Source organism: Callospermophilus lateralis, chromosome 1 (assembly GCF_048772815.1).
Source record: "Callospermophilus lateralis isolate mCalLat2 chromosome 1, mCalLat2.hap1, whole genome shotgun sequence".
Lineage (NCBI taxonomy): Eukaryota > Metazoa > Chordata > Mammalia > Rodentia > Sciuridae > Callospermophilus > Callospermophilus lateralis.
In genome coordinates this window covers 50,726,300-50,746,358 of record NC_135305.1, presented here as the reverse complement: position 1 = coordinate 50,746,358, position 20,059 = coordinate 50,726,300, and positions in this window count along the sequence as shown.

Sequence of the window (20,059 nt, the reverse complement as noted above, 5' to 3'; positions counted from 1 at the left end):
TCATGAGCTGTTATAGACTTGCAAGATAACGGCTTCACTGGGAGTCATTGCTCTGTTGCTGTTGTGTCTTTTGGGGGGGATGAAAATGGAATCGAGAGTCTCAGGCATGCAAGCCAAGAGCTTTACCATGGAGCCTGTCTAGACTGGTGGTTCATTTCTTGTGTCTCCAGGGAGGCTTAGAGCAGTACAAAATTTAACTATAATAAAAGAAAAATAAAGGTCCCATCGCAGAGATAGATTTTTGCATTTTTTCTTACAGAAAATATGCATTTTGTTACTATAACCCATGAATCTGTTAAGTTTCTATTGACCTATAGCTCTACTACCAGACTCACTGTTACCTTCAAATTAATTTGGCGTTAATGTGTTTCAGACCAAGTATAGTGTAGAAATTGTCTACATCAATTTTATGATTTACACATGGGTCATAGAATCCCCAGAGGCTTATCTGAAATCTATATCACAATTTCTATAATGTAGTGATTGAGCATACAAACTCATGAACCTGGACATGTGAATTTGAATGCTTGCTCCACTATTTCCACTTCCTTAATCATTTTTGTCAAAGATTTGCCAGTTGTCAAACTGATATATTATAACCAGTGTATAGTTATTGAGAACTAAACCCATAATGGAACTTTACTTAAAGACTTAAAGCAGATGCATAATACTTTATATATTAGTATGTTGATTATAACTGTTGTATATGCTACCCAAGTTTTAGTAGAGATGTGAATCTAGAGAGTTGAATTGATTCAATTTCTGCTTATATTTACAATACACAACACACTCTAGACATGGTTGGTCAAATTATGATGAAGAAAATTTTTTTCTTTCTTTCTTTCTTTTTTTTTTTTTGGTACTTGGGATTGAAGTCAGGGGCACTCAACCACTGAGACACATCCCCTGCTCTATTTCATAGTTTATTTAGAGACAGGGTCTCACTGAGTTGCGTGTCTCTCTCTTGCTGAGTCTGGCTTTGAACTTATAATTCTTCTGTCTCAACCCCTCGAACTGCTGGGATTACAGTCATATGCTACCGTGCCCGGCTAGAAAATTTCTTTTCTTTCATTGCGGTTGTCCAAATAAAGTCAATGCTTAAACCTGCCCAGTTCCCTAAACCTACAGTTCTCAATTAAGTCACAGTGTCATATCCTTAGAATATGCAGCTTCTACCATGAGAACAAATGCTCTGCAAACTATCTTACAGACCAGAAACCACATCCTCTCAAAATCTGTGGGTTTTGTCATGGAGGATAGGTATTTAGATCAGTACTTCTGATTTCATAGCAAATTTTTACAAAAGGTTTTGTTGACCATTACCATTATCTGTTCTGGTTTGGTAGAACTCTCTCAACAAGTTGCTTTAATACCTTTGAAACCCAAAATGAAGGAGTTAAGAGTTTCAAATTCTTTACTCTAGAAGCTTCTAGCTGCCTTTGTAACTTCATGGTTACAGATTGAAATTGATATTGCAGTTTTTGCTGAGACTGCTTGAGACTGCTTATCAAATTGATAAGATGGATATTTCTGTTCCTTTCAAACCTATTCCTACACAATTCATGGGCATTCTATCAAGCAGACAGTGAATGATCTTGATCTCTCGTTCATTTCCTTCAACATTTCCCTGTTTTTTTTAATATTCAAACTTTTCTTTGACGTCTAGAATAAGTTTGTCATACTAATCATCCAACTCATTAAATTCTCAACTGTGATGATGTTTATTGCCTCTATCTTGGTTTCAAATTCGGAAATGATGCATTCCTTTAAATATAACTAAGTCCTTTCATTTATAGAAATTTCTTAATTCATAAAATTGTTGCCGGGCATGTGCAAGGCCCTGGTTCAGTCCAAAGTAGCTGAAAAACAGAAAACAAAAACCAAACAACACAACAAACAAAAAAACAAACAAAAAGGTTTCTATGTTGTGAACTTGCAAGTCTCCAAAAATAAATTAACACTCGGTACCAGTATAAAAAACATTTAAGCTGGAGTGTAACTCATCTTTTATCATGGAATACATTTTATTTTGTAAGAAAAGATACCTCAGTTCTGTATATTCTGATCCTTACTTATCTGAAAATATTTCTCTATTATTTTCACATTTCAATGATACATTTCAATAGAGAAAAACTTTTGAAAACATTTTATTTCTATCACTTCTGTTACTTATCATTGTTTGGCACAGAAAGAGTCCAAGATGAGTCAAATTTTGTTTCTCTGTAAGTAATCAACCTTTCCCTGTATCTATACTTTTAGAATTTTATTCTTTATTTTTGATGAAATGCTAGAAGCAAATAATTTTGATTTCTTCTGGTAATTAAGTATTAAAAATCGGAATTAATCTGAACTATAAACAGTTATAAAATTGAACAACACATAGATAGCATCTATTTAAAGACATTGGACAATACACAAAAATTATGAGATTTTTAAAGGAATAGAAACAAGTGAGAGGCTGTTTTTCATTGCCCAGGATTTCTGTCTAAAGGTAATTTTTGGACATTGATAGAGGAAAGGTAATAGAACAGAGAGCCTTTTAATCCTGCTGTATTTTAGGAGTCAGAGAAAAGAGAAATATGGTGTGGAGGCAGATGTAGTGCAGAATAAAGTATTCAAAAAAAGGTACCTAGGCAGAAAAAAAGTTGTAGAAATCACCACAGTAGTTCCATTGAGCTATCCATTGGTTTAATAGCAATATTTGAATGAGTAAGGTTCAATAGGACCAACCAGGGGAGAGCAATTCTAGGGACTATAGAATATGTATGCCTGGTAAGAATTTCGATAGCTCATTCATAAGCAGGTATTCCTGTTTTAACAAGACAGAATGGAGTGAAAATACTCACTATTAAATTCTTTAATAGGTCAGAAGAACCACGTGTTGAAAATGGGATTATCTCTAGAGCCAAAATCAAGTTATACGAGTTTAAAAATAAGACTCAAAAGAAACAAATTCACCCCTAGTATTTTATTTGGCCAGGATAAATAGGAATACTCTCTAAAGGAAAGCAACAAAACCCAGCAAGCAGCAATGCAAAATCCACAAGGTCTTACATTTAATCAGAACATGATGGGCACATAAAAACAGGAAAATGCTATTGTTTCTTTGGGACTCACAGTCAGAGGTTCAGTCCATAGAAGTCAACTTCATTACTCTGGGTCCAAGGTGAGGCAGTATATCATGAGAGAAGACCCAGTGGAGGAAAAAAGCTCTAGGTGTGGTCAGAAGCAGGTGTGTGTGTGTGTGTGTGTGTGTGTGTGTGTGTGTGTGTGTGTGTGTTGGGGGTCACAGATACAATGCACCATTTTAGGGTATGCTCATAGTGACCTACCTTTATGGGGATCATCATACCTTCAAGAAAAGAATATTGATGATTGACAAACCTGGAGTGGGGCTGTCATTTAGATGCTTATTGCTTAAATGTGATTTTCCTTAAGGTTTCCTTTGAATAATTAATATAGATCCAGACACCATTCCCTCTTTAAATAGACTACGAAAGATATTTTTATTAGTTTAGTAATATATTTGTTTTTATTGTTGTATAAATCTTTCATGGTCAGAGAAATAGTACTTTTTTCCCTCTATATTTGACATTTTCTTTTTCCTTTTATATCCCCTGGCCCCCACTAACATACAGGTCTATATAGTATTGGGGATTGAGCCCAGGGGTAATTTATCACTGAGTTCCATACCTAGCCCATTTTAACTATTTTTTAAAAAGTTTTGACACTGGGTTTGACTAACTTACTGAGGCTGGCCTCAAACTTGCAATCTTCCTGCCTCAGCCCCCTGGGTCTTGGGGTATAAACATACACCAACACACCTAGTCCAAGTAATATTTATTAGACTTTTGTTATGGTCCATAAATATCTAAATATTTCTAGAGGAGTCACAATAAAAACATCAACCCTGTATTTTTTTTTCCTTTTGGATAGACAATTTATCCAAAAATATATGTTTTATTTTTCTAAAATTCCTCAATAATTTTGATTTTTATGTTTTAATTTCTTCTTCCATATTATCTTTTGATGTTTGTTTTTTAAAATTTCTCTGGAATGTCCTCTCTGTTTTACCTAGACTAAGTTCATTTAGAGATACAAATGTTTGCGTAAATTTATTCTACTGTACTATATCTTATTTTTCTCATCTTGATTTTTTTTAAAACTTATAGTTGTGGTCATACCAAAAACAAAAGAGAAGAGGGTGGAGGAGAAGAAGGAGGAGGAGGAAGAAAAAGGAGAAAAGAAAAAAAACAGGTCTGTATTTGACCTTGTTATTTTCCTCTAATTAGCTCATAAGCTTTCTGAATAGAGGTGTTATATCTTTATATTTTCTGCATTATAAAAATTTCATAGCCTTGTATGTGTTCCCAGTAAGCACCTATGTGTTAGTGCTTGGTTTGAAAATTCAATTAGCAAACTAGCAGCACTTTCATGACTGATACTTGATGACTCTTTTCACCAGAGTTCCCTGACTCCCTGCTTTTCTATATTCCAGTTGTTTCTTGAGTGACTGAATAATTCCTCACACTTAACTGTATGTTGAGGGAGCAAGTGAGTGTAGAGGTGACGAGAAAGAGCGTTCTGACCAGCAGTAAATCATTTCATTAGATGTTTTCTAATTCCCACCACAGATCCATTCTCCAACACTCTTCATAATTTAATATGCTTCAAACAATTGATTTATTTGGCCTGCATCCACTGGCTTCTTTCTTGTCTTCTAGTGTCTGTGTGGTTTTCACCCATAGCAGGCACAGGTAAGATGAGAGGGGGAGAAGGAAATCACAGTATATTTTTCCTGTTCCTAACAGGCTCAGACTGGGTCAGGCTGCATTTCTCTTTCCAAAGCCAGGGCTCCTGTCAGGTGGCCATTTTAATCCAGTTCCAGCTCTCTGCCTTCTGGTAGTCTATCTTCCCTTAGCTTATTTCCTGAGTCGTACATCCTCTTAACTCTTGATACTTCTTTAGTAGTTCCTTTGATGTTTTTCCTTAATCCTGCTCTCATCTTTGTAAATAAAGTCATCCCTTCATTAAACTCTCCTCAATTATACTCGTTGTTTTATGCTTTCCTTTTTCCCTTTTATGGACTCTTTTAAGTTATGCAATGTTTTAAATGAAAGACGGAAAGATAAATCCAATCTATCTTTTTAATATGTACATTTGCTTTTATGTTTCTTTTCAGAGTTGATATTTGTATTTGATGTCAATAAATTATTATTTATTGCAAGCTTTATAGTTGGTGGAGTTTGAATATATACCACCTAGGTGACGTCGCCTCCAACAACTCAGATTGACCTTCTAAGGAATTAAGTGAACGTGAAAACACATATTGGCAAGGAAGAAATGACATTTACTGGCTTCTAAAATAGGTATTGTATTCTCTGCCTTCTTAAGACCAAAAGACAGCTAACTGAAAAGATCTCAAAGTGACTTGACAATATATTAGAAGCATCACATAAAAGACTTTGGTTGACACCTTGTCATGTTAACTTTATCTCTGCAAAGTCAGATGTTCTTACTCTCCTCCTAAAGAAGATTAAGGTGCTGCATGACAGATGGTTTTAAAAGTGAATTCCATTCCATCTGTTCCCAAATGGAAAAATGAAAGTCACCCACAACTTTTCATCTAAATATTGCAGTAAGAGGATTCTCAAAAGGGAGCTTAATATTTGATAAGATAATTCATAAGATTCTAGTGATGCAGGATTCCAATTACTCCCCCCAATTATAAACATTTGTGCCACATGCTACCTGGATAAGACCAAATTTAGAAATAGAAAATGCTAATCTTAGAAAGCTCCAGAACCATTTTATGACATTGCACTTCCCTCAAATTTCAGTTGCCTCTCTACTCCCTTTCAATTTTGACAATGTTTCAGGTGAAGATCTTTTCCTTAAATTTATTCTGTTATATGAATGGCAGAAAGCGTTTAATGCATTATCTTAATATTTGCATTTATAAGTAGACAGAGCCTTTACTCAAAGAAACAAAATTTTAATGTTAGCATTTAATTCCCCAGGAAATCAAATTAAGGGTGGATTTATAATTCCAGAGAAACATTCTGATTGTATTGAATTTTCTCAAATTTAAAAATATTTTCCACATATACAAACCCAATGTTCATTTTTTTTATAAACATTAGGGTGGATCAATCCTGTAGCAGATGAAAAGGTGTTGATTAAATGTCATTGGTGTTTATAAGATCTTACATTAAGGAGAGAGCATTATTCAATAGTAACTAACAAGTTTCTTGTTTTATGATAAAGTATAATCAGATGGAATTGGAGATCCTCTGAAACTTGGATGCCATGTACATATGATTATGTAACATGGAGAAAATTTTTTCTGTCATAACATTTCTACACTTTAGTTCAAAACTTATATAATTAATAAAGGGGAAAGTATAAAAGAAATACAATATATTTATAATAATGAACAACTAATAATTAATAATTAATGTTTATATAACAAATTTTGACTTCATTCTTAAATTCACATATGATATACGTGTAATGTATGTGAGAATAAATCTATGTGGTGGAATATTTTTAAAATATTGCTAAGTGATGCTTCACTGATGAATTAATAATGCATATGCTTTATTAACTACATAATTAATTCCACTGCATCACTTTTCTTATTGGGGAATAAAAGAAATAACATGATTCTCATGTTATCTACCTATTTCCCCCTGTTGTTTTGTAAAGTACATGGTGTTCTGAAAGGTATGTGTGGGATTTTCCCTAAGACAATTTTTAGTTTTCTTAGAATGTGATTCCCTATAATATTAACCTATTGTTATATCACTAGATATAACAATTTTGTTTGTTTGATTTATTTAATATTCTGGAATATGTCATTTAGGTGCAACTTATGTCATAGGTTTTAGTTAAATACATAGGTGGGTAGATATATAATGTCATAGAACATCAAATATCATTGTTATTTCTTCATTCAATAGTGTGTGTGAACTGCCCACTCTGCCTAGCACTGGGCATGGTATATAAAGGGATTCTTTTAAAAATATTAATCAACTAGTCATGCTTTGGATGGCTTATATTCTGATGGTCAGACCAAAAAGCACATTTAAGTAAATATATAATTTTAAATTTTAGTCACCTTTTCATAACCATGACAAAATCTGAGAAAATAAACTGAGAGGTACAACAATTTATTTTGGCTCATGGTTTTTACAGAGGTTTTAATATAAGGCTGATGGACAGCACTGTTTGGGCCTGAGATGGTGGGAGTATGTGATAAAGGAGGCTGCTCACCTCATGCCATCAGGGAAGTAGAGCAAAGTGGGTGGGCCAGGTGTAAGATAGAGACCCTATGGGCACATCCCCAAATCCCCACTCTCTTCAACTAGGTCCCACATTTTACAGTGTTTACCAGTTCCCAAAGGTCCATTCAGTTTTAATTTATCGATGGATGAACCAGTTGATGAGATCACAGCCCTCATAATTCAATCACTTCCCAAAAGCCCCTCTCTGAACACAGCTGCATTAGGAACCATGCCTTCAACACATGCGCCTTTGGAGGATATTCCAGATCCAAACTGTAACAAATGTATACTAGTCAAAACAAGCACACAGAGCCACATAGCAAAAGTAGAAAATATATCATGATTAATCCTAGGAATAAATGAACAATTTATCATTGAAATAAAACCAGTGTAAGTCATCATTTTAAGAAAATAAAAGAGAAATAAAACATATAATCATATCAATTGATACAAAATTATATTTAAAAATCAATGTCATTTATGTTAGAAACTCTGGCACTTTATTGTCTGATAAATGACATCTACTGAAACCTTATATTATTCTTAATTTTGAATTTCTAAGTTATCTTCCCTGAAGAATTGAGAAAAGTGAGCCTATTTAAAATTGTACTAGAAGTTGGGGCAAATGCCGTGATGTAAGAAAAATGAAGACATGAAAATTGGAAACAAGGTATTAAAAATGCCCTTGTTTACAAGCAAAATGTTCAAGTAGAAAATCCCAAGAATTTACAGAAATCTCTTCAAAATAATATGTGAGTTTACATTCTTCAGGGTACAATATAAACATACAAATATTAATTTCATTTCTTCATGTAGGAAAATCAATAGTTGAAAGCCGATTTATATATCGTACCATTTATGATATGTTCAAAACACTGAAATATTAAGGTTCAAGAAAGTCAAGGGTAAGTATTTTCTCATATGTGGGAGCTAGAAAGAAAGGGGGGCCAAAGAGAGCTCATGAAGATAGAAGGGAACCCAGTCCAGCAGAGGCTAGGGATTGCAGGGAGGGAGAGGAGACGGAAAAGGAAGTATGGGAGAGTTACTTATACCAATTTGTGCTATATGCAGATACTGCCACACACCCATTAAAAGGTTTATAATGAGTAAAACTGACATTCAAACTCTGGCAATAGTGCAAAGTGAGTGGAACTGTCATAGCCTGCTAGTGGGAATGTGAGAATGGTACAGCCTCTGTAAAAGAGTTCTCGTCAATTTCTTGAAATGTCAAAATTACCATAACTTCCAACAATCTCACTCCTATGTATTTTCCCTGGAGCAAAACAACTTTTATTTAATAAAAAATATGTACAAATTTTTTATAGCAGCTGTATTATTAATTGCCTCTATTGATATAATTTAAATGACTTCAATGAGTGAATGGATAAAGAAATTACAATATATCCATTCAACATAATACATTCATAGCTAAAACATGGATGAATCTCAGATACATTATAGTGAGTAAAAAAGCCAGGCTCAAAATATTCTATGCTGAATAATTCCATTTATATGAAATTTAGTAAAAGGAACTAACTACTCAAGACATAAGAAACCACATCCATGGTTGCCAGGCATTGAGGTGGGAGGACAGTTTGGCTATAGAGGAGCATCATGGGAGAATTTTGGGAGCATAATTGGATGATTTGCTATCATTTTGTGATGTTATTACATGAATTGATAAATGGGTTGAAACCCAGAGAAATGCAGTTATCTTACTGTGTGTAAATATAAAAATGTGAGTTATATTGCGGTTATTCAATTGGAAAATAAAGATGTAGGCCTATATTTTTTAAAATATGAAACAACTTAAATTTTTATATATCCTTAAAGAGTGTCATCTAATATGAAGATTTTTAGAAGCAATTTCTACTATTTAAGGCCCCAAATTTATGTTCCTTATTACAAATCCTCATCTAGGTGCACATAGTAACACATATGAGAGTGTCCATACTAGTGCAATGTTCAATAATAGCAACAATTAAGATCATCAATATATAGATTTTCAGTAAAACCAGTAAATAATTATAATATATTCTGTTATAATCAGATTTTTGCTAACAATTTCAGAGGTCTCAGTTCATTGACCACTGACTCCATAATTCTCTGCCTGAAGTGAGGCAAAACATCATGACAGAAGGTGATGGCAGAGGAAAGAAGAGCTCCACTCACCAGGGACAAAATATAAACCTCTAAGACATACCCCAGTGACCTGTCTTTTTCAGTCACACCCTGCCTGCCCACAGTTACCACCCAGTTAATCCATATCAGTGGATTAATTCACTAAACAGGCTTTAACTCTTATAAACTAATCATTTCACCTCTGAAAATTCTTGCATTGTCTCACACAGAAGCTTTGGGGAGATACCTCATATCCAAGCAAAACACAGTCACATAATGAAATGTATACAGAATTGATAATAAATTCACTAGTACTAATTTATTATTGAGTATCATGCTAACAAACATAATATTGAGCAAAAAAACAAATGAATTATAAAATCAATGTATATAATTTATTAGACAGAAACATCATAAATCTAGAAAACATAATACATATTATATAGGAACATCTGTTTCATAAAAGTGTAAAGATATTTGTGAAAATGGCATCTACAAAATTAAGCATAAATGTTACCTACATAGCAGGGAGGATGAGATACTTGTATGATTAGTCAGGTATGCACAAAAGGTTTAGTTGTATATTTCTTAGTGTATGTGGTGAATACCTATTGTAATCATATAATTATATGCCTAAATTTTCTTATGGAATATTTTTAAGAGAATACATAATAAAACATAATACTAATTAAAGTACTAGTGAGTCAAGGGCTTATTTTTTCAAATATTGTCCAAATTTTAAATGGATATATGTGTCTGTGCATATATATATATATATATATATATATGTGTGTGTGTGTGTTATATGTAGTAATATGATAACTCACATATATGTGTATATATAGTATAGTACATGTATATATAGTTACTATATGCATATATACATATATGTATATATATATACATATATGTATAGTGTTTGCTTTAATGGTATTATCAGTTAAGAGCAGAATTTCAAAATGCAGTAATAAGCTTGGGGTGGGGCAGAGTTAAGTTAAAGAAAAGATATATGCACAGGAAATCCATCATAATCTAGAGATGAAATTATAAACAGCCTTTGTAAGATATTAGTCTTGAGTAATACAAATCAAAGGTTATTTTGAAAGAACATTTTTGTTATTACGTAGGTAGGATACTATACTAGAAGATGTCAGATATTAAATTTGTTATTTTCTATTTTTGCAATCATTTATTCTGTTTTTGTAGGGGAGTAATTAAAAGGAGTAATGAAATCGATTTTCTCCTGTTACAGTAAGCATGTCTCTGCATTTTTCCTAAGAAATCGCTCCTGAATTACAGACTTTATAGAAACTTCAAACAGCATAATTGAAGATAGATGCACTCCTTTTTAAAATTTATACTCTCCATCAACACAAAATCTGATGCAGTAGTAATGTGGTAATGATGTAACAATTTTATTTTTACAAGTTAATATATATGGGTTTTGAGACAAAATGGAAATGCCCTCTACTCCATGAAGTTTTTTATAATCGAATTATAGTTATACATAATTTGGGGGTTTGTTTTGATTTTCTCATAAAACTATGGAATATAATTTGCTTCACTTTAGTCCTCACTTCTTCTCTTTTTCCCTTTCCTTTACTGGATAGATTTTGTATCTATTCATTTATATTTTGGCTATTTTTAAAACTTAGTGCTTTATAGATATGCATAAAGGTGAAATTAACTGCATTTTCCATGATAACTATGTTATTTTCTTCTAGTAAAAGCACTTTGCATTACCTCTTTAGCCCTCATCAAAATCTGACCCAACACATTGGAGTCTTGCATATATATTATGCTTAGCCAGTTGTAAACAAATGTAATCATTCACATAAAAATCTGGATTTCTAATTTAGTGTAATTTTTTACACACGGGATCAGTTGCACAAATGATCTTTGAAAAGCACAAAACAGTCATTCTCCTTGTTCTGTTTTCTTAATGCATAAAGGAAGCTAGGAAATAGGAAGCATTTGAAGAAGCAGAGAGCACAGCTCTCCACAACTGTTAAAGGAGTGTATAAAAACCAATGAACAATAAAATATTCTTTCCTTATAGAAGCTTATAAAATGTTAATATAAAATATGTGCTATGTGCTTTTAAAAATATTATTCACCTGAATGAAGACAATGAATAATAATTTCATGGATATTCAAATTGGTATTTTTTACTGTCCTCTTGCAAAAATAAAACTACACAATCATTTTTGGCATAAATATTGTGCTTTTACTCTGCCAGAGATATTTATTTGGAAATTAAGAATTAGCATTCTTAGACAACAAAGTCAAATTTGAAAATATAAAAGTTGACAAAAATCATAATTGAGAAATAGTTATATTCTTGGACTTTACACATGTAAAATATGATAATAGCATGAAAATATAGTTACATGATTGCATTGTAGGACGATGAGACCATGATGTTAGAAATTATTTATCTAATATTTTTGCATCTCTCAATCCCCATCACCATCACATAGGTTTAAGTCGAAGTCATACATGCCTTTTGATCTCTAGAACCTCCAAACCAGTCTCCCAGTGTTCATTTTTATTCTTCTACCCATTAAGCCTCTGCTGTCAGATGATCATCATAAAATGTAAATGTGAGTGCTTCATGTTTTTTATGTACAACAATCCATAATGTGACTTGTGTGATCTTACACATTTAGCTCATGTAGTTTGTATTATGTTCCAATTTCTTCCCCTTTGTATCTCATTTATTTTTTCCAACTCAGCTGTGCTTCATCTTGCTCTGCACAGTGCCATTCCAGACTTTCCTTCATGTCCTTCTGATGAATGGAACAGGATCTGTTCATTCCCCACACTTCAGCTTAAGTTCCTCCTGAGTCTTCCTGGACTATTTCTTCAGAAGTTAATCTCACACTGTAGTCAAATCACTTGTTTATTTCCTCGTGAAGATGTTTCATAATATGTACTTTTCCTATTTATTTACTTGTCTTCAATACTTTCTGTCTATCTCACTAAACCATAAGTTCTATAAGCAAGAAACCATTTCTTCCTTACAGTGTATCTTCCGGGCCTAGAAATATGTCTGGTACATTGTCAGTGCTCAGGAAGAACTACAGAATAAAAAGATTAATGAATGAACAAAGTTCTATTCCCTATCCAATGTTTTTCTAAAGTCCTATAGCATCTAATGTCTCTGAAAAATAAAGATTCAAAGAAATTTTAAATCCTATCTATAGATAATTGAATTTTATGCTTATCTTAGTTAAATTGTTTTGAAAGAATAAAAAGCACAGCTGTTCACTTTTCTGGTTGTAAACAAAGTAGTCACACCATTCATGTCTTCATACATGTACTTTATTTGGGATCATGATCAAAGAGCACAGCCATGGGGATTTATCCTGATAAATATATTGGGAGCATCATTCTATTTTATTGAGTTTGTCCTGAATTCATTAACTCAACCAGCATCTAGTTAAACAGGTATCTTTGATTCATGCCTAAATTCTAGTTATATTTTTATTTTTGTTCCTTTTTCTTAATTATTCAATTAAGGTAATACTTTCTAAAGGAATTTATAAGTAATAGTTCACTTAAATAATCTTGATAGGCACTTATGCAATTTGATTTTTTTAGTTTCTATGATTGTTTAATGTGTTATTTATTGTTTGTGAAATGTTAATATTGAGAGTTCTGAAATCTGAGAGATAGCATTCTTTAAATAAATAATCAAATAATATGTTAAAGTTGGAAAACATAATATAAATCTCCTTTTTTCCCCTTAGACTTCAAAATAGTCTTCTGTGACTTGTACAAAGGAGACTCTGTAAATCAATTTAATTGAAACTTTAAATCATATAAGATGATAGTCAAAAAATTCTGTTGATTGATAGACTTCTCTTAATGCTTCTTATTACTTTGCATTCTCCAAAATTTAAGCACTATAGTAATTTTCTTCAGTTATAATCATTAATCATGCATATTAAATATTAATAATCAGTTGTTCCAAGGATACTTGGGGAACTCTAAAGACAAAACTAAAAAAATGTTTGTATAATTTAATTTTTGATGTTCAGTAATGGTGTTTAATAAACTTATTTGACAATTAAAACCAAAAAACAAACTAAAATGCAGCAACAAAATCAAAGCAGTAAGAATAATATAAGAACTAAGATGTGAGTGAGCCTTCAAAGACACATGAAGTTTCCAATATAACAAACAGGTTGCAACTGAATGTGACAAAAAAGATTCTATATTTTTCAGAAAAAAAAAATTATAATGAGAGGAGCATTCCCAGGGAATTTCCATGTTGACGTACTTACACCTTGGAAGAAAAATCAGTTTGAAGAGACAGACAAATCACAAATGTGAACAGATTATAGTTAATGAATTCTTAAAGGCTTTTGTGACTGCTGAAGCAGGTACTGGCTGAATTGTGCTGTCTGAACTCTGGATATTATGGCAATCCATCAGCATAGATAAGCACCTCAGGTGCCTTCTCTTTGTCAAACTAAAAGTTGACTTTTCTAGATGGTATACCCAGGACCCCATTCCTGCCAAAAAAAAAAAGCCTTAGAATGAAGGATTAAAAAAAAAAAAGTATTGAGAATAAGACTTAGGGATACTGGTAAATCATTTGGTAAAAATCAAAACTATTTGCAGTTTAACAAAAGTTTCATTTGAAATTGTAAGGACTCAATGTTTAGATTGGCAGGGTCTTAAAGATTTCAACAAAATTCTGTTTGTGTTTTTATTCAACACTCACTCAGACCACATTTTCCAAATTTTTTTTTAATAATTAAAGAAATGTATACTGTTGAGTTCTTGCTAAAGGAAGGTAAAGAGCAGAAATGTGTACAATGCCCACGCCTAGCTATGCTCCACCAAGGTCTTTCACATTCCTGTCTGGCTTGGATGAGGATGTACAGGGTAACCTTGAAAGCAACCATTTGTAGATGCCAAATTCTGAGGAAGGTTGGGTTCTTTAATGTTGATATGGAGACATATGGTCCTTTAATGTTGATATGCTCCCGTAACATGTAATTTGAGCACAAACAATATTTGTTTTGAAACATAGCATATATTTTATATTTTTTTGTAGCAGTCTAGGATACCCTAAAAAATATTCTGCATATGGCTTTTGAAGAGGTGTAAAGTTAAAAAAAATACAAATTTAAAAGTTTTTTTTTCCCCACTATTAGTCTTACTAGAAAATAGCATACACTGAGCCTAGGAATAGTTTAAAGAGCATGAAGGTGATCTTTTGAAACTTTTTACTATTCCTATGACCTCAGAATTGTTCACCTTTCTGGGCTTTAAAGTGGAAAACAATCATTCTTTGAATCAGTATCTGATTATGGCAGGTATCTCACTTATACACCAAAAATCTCAGAAGCAGACAAATATATCGTGTTGTTTGCACATATGTATCATTTTGACAATCATAAATCTTGAAATGCAGCATCGGAAAAACAATAAAAACAACACATGAGACTTGATTTGCTTGCTCTGATGCAATTTGTATTTTACTTAGCTTTTATACACTGGGAGTTTAAAATATAATAGTCTGTCTAATTTAATATACTTCCAATGAATCTTAAGGATAACTATAAGAATTGTTATTTCAGATTTCTAATATTTTTCTAGATATAAATTCTGAATGTATTTACATATATGTTTTGTTCAGCAAACGCTTTTGTAATGTAGTAAATCATATATTTATGGTGTGCAATGTGATATTTCATGCATATAGCACGCTGTGATCAAATCCAACCACCTTTTTCTTCCCTTCCCTTTCCTCCCTCTAGCTTCTCAATTATTTGTAACCATTATTCTACGTTCATATTGACCTATTTTTTCTTCCACATATGAGAAAGAATGTATGCTACTTGTTGGTTTGTGTCTTGCTTACTTCATTTAACTTAATGTCTTCCAGTTCCATTCATATTTATGCAAATGAAAAGGTTTCCTTTGTCTTTATGGATGAGTCATACTACATCATGTTTATATACCACATTTTCTTTGTCCACTCATTGGTTGATGGGTACCTAGGCTGATTCCATATCTTAGCTATTGTGTATAGTGCCTCAGAAAATATGGGCATGCAGATATCTCTTGGGTATGCCAATTTCATTTCCTTTGGATATATACCAAGAAGAGGGATAATTGAATCATATGGTGGATGCAATTTCATTAAGATTCGTGTCAGATTTATAATTGGTAATACTACCTTCTACAGTATTTACAGTCCATTTCAGCATCAACCTACTTTCTGGACTCACATGTACTGATGTTCTATAGTTAGTTCACCCTGTTGCCACTGCTAAAGCCACTAGTGACTTTGGCAAATCCTGAAATACCTGTATCCTCAGAATGTTTACTTTAGTTACTGTAATTACTGTGGCAATACATTTATTTATTTTTTATTATTCATATAATAGATTCACCCTAATATTTCAGAAAACAAATAACTTTCAGAGACTAATAGACATACTGTGGCTAATTATGAAAAGATTGTGGTGATGATGATAATAATTCCTACCTAAGTAGTGAAAAAGTGGCCAAATGAATGAAATTTTCAGAGTATGAAGAAAGTTCACATCTATATCTAGATAACTTAAAGGGAAAAACTGAAATACTGTGGGCCAACTTAATCACAGGCTACAAGTAAAATTAGAGGTTTTGTGGATCTATAACTATATCATGAAATTTAACACTGGAGTCAATTCAGTTAAACATTAAGGAAACTCATCAGAGATGACAAGAGTAATAAACCCTGGAAGTTCTACTGAGAGAGCTAGAGGGAATATCTTCCTGGAGTTCATTAAGCAGAGAATGACAGCATTCTGACATAGATAATTTAGTCATTCATCTGCTTCAAGGAAAATGGTACTATTTGATGAGTTTTCAATATCTATTATTACTGAGGCTAGAAGAGAGAATCTAAGCAAAATTCTTACAATAGATGAAAGCCAGAGTTCCTCTATTGAGATTGGTCTTTGACTGATTTTGGAAGGTATGGGCATGAAGGCATTAAGATTTTGAATAGTTGGTGAAAAACAAAAACTTGAAGATAACATTCTGCCATGCAATTTCTTAATATTTTTTGGAGCCTGTCTAAAAATGGTGCATACCATCTGGAAGTATAATGTTTGTATTTAAATTTGTTTATTTTATACAATAGACAAGAGCAATATGACCACTCCAGTTCAATTCGCAAATGACATTTATTTGAGCAGCTGTGGATTAAACACATATTTTTACTCTTTAAGCAGATGGTGTAATATGTGTTTTATGATAATATGACTACATCACTATAGGAAAGGGATTATTATAATTGAACAAACACTATTTTCCCTGTTCTCTCAAATCAAGAGAACTATGCATTTAAAAATTATTTTCTTTCTTCTTTTATATTTTTGATAGTATTTCCATCATGTATATACTAAAGAATAAATGCAGTTTTCAAGTTTTGCTTAACATTTCATTGTTCCTATGTTAAAATGACAAATCATTTAATCAAGTGTAGATATAATTGAAAATTCATTTAAAAGTTATTGACATAATTCTGTCTCTAGCAAGATGAGTCAATTGAACAGAAATATATCTCACTAATATAATAACAAATATACTTTATTTTGAATTTATAATATATACATTATAAAATTGTATTGTTCCTATGCTAATAGGACAATCATTTAATCAAGTGTAGATATAATTGAAAATTCATTTAAAAGTTGTTGATATAATTCTGTCTCTAGCTAGATGATTCAATTGAAAAGAAATATATCTCACTATATAATAACAAATATACTTTATTTTGAATTTATAATATATACATTAGCATGAGAAGAAGATTAACATTAAACAGGGACGAGAGGTGGGAGGGAAAGGGAGGGAGAAGGGAAATTGCATGGAAATGGAAGGAGACCCTCAGGGTTATACAAAATTACATACAAGAGGTAGCAAGGGGAAAGGGAAAAATAATACAAGGGGGAGATATGAACTGCAGTAGAGTGGGTAGAGAGAGAAGAGGGGAGGGGAGGGGAGGGGAGGGGGATAGTAAAGGATAGGAAAGGCAGCAGAATACAACAGACCCTAGTATGGCAATATATAAATCAATGGAAGTGTAACTGATGTGATTCTGCAATTTGTATACGAGGTAAAAATGGGAGTTCATAACCCACTTGAATCAAAGTGTGAAATATGATATATCAAGAACTATGTAATGTTTTGAACAACCAACAATAAAAAAAATAAAAATGTCAAAAAAATAATATATACATTATAAAGTTATATAATATATGCACACACACACACACACACACACACACACACACACACATATATATATATATATATATATATATATATATAATTATAAATACCAAAAATACAAAGAAAATATAGGATCTGATCTATTTGGTAAAAAGTATTTTTTTCATAGTGTGCTTCCCCTTCTACTAGTGAAAAATCAATTAATGGTCTATTTAAAGAGAATTTAAATCATCTAAAAAATGTTTACTTATCTACTTATGTTGTCATATTGTACATGGAGAACAACATACCCTTTGCCTAAATGAAAATGTTTTCTTGAAAGTCACAAAAATCAGAAATATATACATTCACTCTACTAAAATTAAGAACATTTGTTAATCAAAATATACATCTTAAAGAGTAAAATCGCAAGCCTCTGAAGTGGGAGGAAATATTTGTTGCCCATATAGATGGTAAAGTACCTGTATCCCAAATGAATGAATGCAACCCATTATAAAATATACCAATTGAAGGTACTTCAAAAGAGAGGATGAACACATGACCAGGAAACATGTGGATAAGGGCTCAACCTCATTAGTTATCAGGAAAATAAAAACTACACAATGAGTATTTCTAAGCAGACAGAGTGGCAAAAATTAAAGATAGTCTTTGAAATGAAGAATAATCATGTAATAATTGTGTACTATGTGAATTTATTGAGCAACTAGAATTCTCATACACTGCTACTGGGAATATAAATTTGACAAGCACTCTGGCAGGATTTACAAAAGTTGATTATTGGTTAGTTTGTGATCCAGCATTCCCATGGCTAGCTGTATACCCAATGGAAATGTTAGATGTATTCATCAACATTCACAACCTACAATATTAATAGTAACATTGGCATAGTGCCCCATACTGAAAATAATGGAAATGTCAATCAATGGTGAAAATGTATTAATACATTTTGGAATATTTGTTTATAAAATGGAATATAAAAATTGCAACTATAGGTAACAATAGGAATTAATCTCATTGGTCTAACTTTAAGCAAAATTAATCAGAAGCCAGAGTGATAGTATATGCTTTGAAAGCAGAAAGAACTAACATGTCAGGATTTCCTACCTAGAGGGGACACACAGGAAACTTTTGAGTTGCTAGTAATATTCTCTTTTTAACTAGAGTGTTGATTATACAGTTACCTACTTTATCAAAATTGACAGTTTATATATTATACATGTAGCTTATCTGTATCTTCCCATACTTAATTAAAACAACAACAACATAAACTCACTTTCATGTGTCTTTAATTTCAAAACTTGATATTATTTGTGATCTGTTTTATAAGTGTCCCATTTATTTTACATGCAAGATTCAATATATAAGATTGTCCTAGCTTTGTCCAGGTTGTTTTCGGTAATTAAATCCAATAAACAACACTTACAAACATAGATGTTTTCAGGACACAGAAGATAAACTATGATTATATATATATAATTTATATATATTATATATATATATATAATATAGACTATGATTTTATATATATATATATATATTTTTTTTTTTTTTTTTTTTTTTTTAATTCGCTTAGTGTCTTTGATACAATTTCCGGACATCTGGTTCTTGAACTTCATTGGATCGTCTGCTCTTATTTCTTTGTGTGGGTTTCTCACTGTTCTTTTCTCATGTGGTCTGTACTGCACTAGTACCTGCATTTCTCAGAATGCTTTTTACAAAAATAGTCTATGTATATGCAGTATTTCAATGGTAAGGTAAGAAAATTATAGTTGATTATTTCTTCCCTCCTATATGTTTTTTATAATTATAGTATATGTACTATACTGCAGAATTTCTGTGCTCAGAGTCCTTCAAACCTGTGTCAGCACTTTGCTGAGTAATCTTTTGACTGGGGCAGACTTCTCCCATAGTTAGGGTTGAGATGAGCAGTTCAGGGTAGCAAATAAATTCCCATTGACAAAAAAAAATACACTTCCTAGTTGGAGGTAAGTTTAAAAATTATCAATTACTTTAAAATTATCAATTACTTTGACATACCCACTTCTAGTTATTCCTTTTTTATACTAACATGAACTTAGCTTGTAGGATGATGAATCCAGGATTTATGGGCCCAAAGAGTATATGGTTTGGAGGTATTCTCTAAGGAAAAAAAAATTACAAAGTTATTAATGGAAAGTTAAGTATGAAGGTGGATATTTATTCAGAATGATATAGTTTTATCTGGTAGATTCTTGGTAAGTGTCCAGCAAATGAAGGATTGTGGAGCTTATGCACTTGTAACCTCTTATTAAGATTCTCTCTGCAACACGTTTTATACTCTGCTTTATCAATATGGTCTAATACTTATCACTGTGGTCTTGTTCTAATCTTGTTTTGTTACTCTAAAATTCAACTGCAGGTTTTCCTAT